We start from the raw sequence: 1,592 nt of genomic DNA, 5'->3' as shown, positions 1-1,592 counted from the left end.
TTCGGCGTGCTCGCGGCGGGACGGCTGTATAGAATAATAAAAGCTTATTTGGGGGAGAAGCCTCGGGGTCCGGTAGTGGCAGGAGGGGTACTGGCTGGGCTGCGGTACCGGGCTGCGACTGTTCAGTGCGGTGCGTCACTCGGCGGAACGGCTGCGGGGCTCCGCCAAGTAACGGCACCGCGGGGCGGGCTTTTCTCTTTCACCGCTCGGTTCTCTTCCTGCGGGATCCGCAGTTATTTCTAAGCAGTTCTTGCACGGCTCGCTGCGCGGTTTTGATAACTGAGGGGCGGAGGAGACTTGTTTTCCGTGGCTGAGCAAGCGTAAGCTTTAGTGAGGGAAAATGGGAGTTAGCGGGGCTTTGTCTGGGCCCTGTTTGGGTCTTGTGACCGAGTTGGGAATGAACTGACACGCTGAGTATGGATGACGGTGCTGGAAAGGCTTCGCCTCTAGATAAGGTCATAGAATGTCTGTTTCCTACTGTAGCTTAGAGACTGAAGGGAAGCTAAGCAGTATGACGGTTTCTAAGGGATCGCTTTGCTGTACTCTGTATCCATCAAACTACCTTCTTTACAGACTGTGTTAACTCAGTGCTTAAAAAAAATAAACTGTACTTTTAAGCTGAAGGATGGTTTTTTTTTTTCAGCCTTAAGTGATTGTATTTATGTGGATAAGCTCTTATTTGAGGAATGGTTGATTTGGGCTTGGCCTGGCTTTGGGCTGCGTGTAGGGGGGGGAATCCATTAAGCTCTGCAACTCTGCACGAGCTGTATCAGAAACTATGCCCTGTCATTTCTTGTTCCTTGCTCTGTAGTTCCATGCTGCCTTAAGAAGTCCCAGGTTTCTCATTGGTCCCTTCAGTTGTGGCTGTTTATAATTAGGATCCTTGCAGTATGATGAGAATAGGTAATAGGAAAGCCTGCCAAAACACCTTGAGGTATGGTGCTGCTGCTGAGGGAGGATTATCCTGTGTCTCACATCCAAATAACTCCACCAAAGGAAACTGAAAAATGTGCTACTTTTTTTCCTCTGTATAGCTCTTTGGAATTTAAAAGTTTTAAGACTAATACATTTAATTTCTACAAAGTTGAAATTTCTGTATGCTTCTAAGTAAATGGCACTGTATAATTAGAGTGAGGTAAAACTTTCTACTGGAAGAGATCTGTTTGCAAGATTTAGCACATGCTTTCTGTTAATTTAGTTATGTTAACTGGGGACGGAGGAGAAGTAAAATAGTTTGGGAAAAGCATAAGCTTTGTTTTCATGCTTAACTCTTTGTTCTTTTGAAACAGTAGTTGGAGCTTGAGCTATTTTCTTTCTATATCCTTTGTTATTGTGATGTTGGCTAGGTGTACCAGCCAGCTATGCAAATAAATAAGTTAATTAATACTTGTTGACTGTGTTGTGTTGAAGTTACTACAGGCTATGTCTTTCATGTCTTTGTCACTTCTTTGAAGATGTGAAATGTCTGTGTCCTTAATGTCTTTTTATTATAAAATGGGATAATGACTCTTTGTTAAACTGTGGGACAAGCCAGTAGCATGTTACACTAATGACTACAAAGTGAATATAATGCCTTGGGTTAATGGAAACTC

Source organism: Meleagris gallopavo, chromosome 10 (genome assembly GCF_000146605.3).
Source record: "Meleagris gallopavo isolate NT-WF06-2002-E0010 breed Aviagen turkey brand Nicholas breeding stock chromosome 10, Turkey_5.1, whole genome shotgun sequence".
Classification (NCBI taxonomy): domain Eukaryota; kingdom Metazoa; phylum Chordata; class Aves; order Galliformes; family Phasianidae; genus Meleagris; species Meleagris gallopavo.
The sequence above is the reverse complement of the archived record's forward strand: the minus strand, read 5'-3'. Positions refer to the sequence as shown.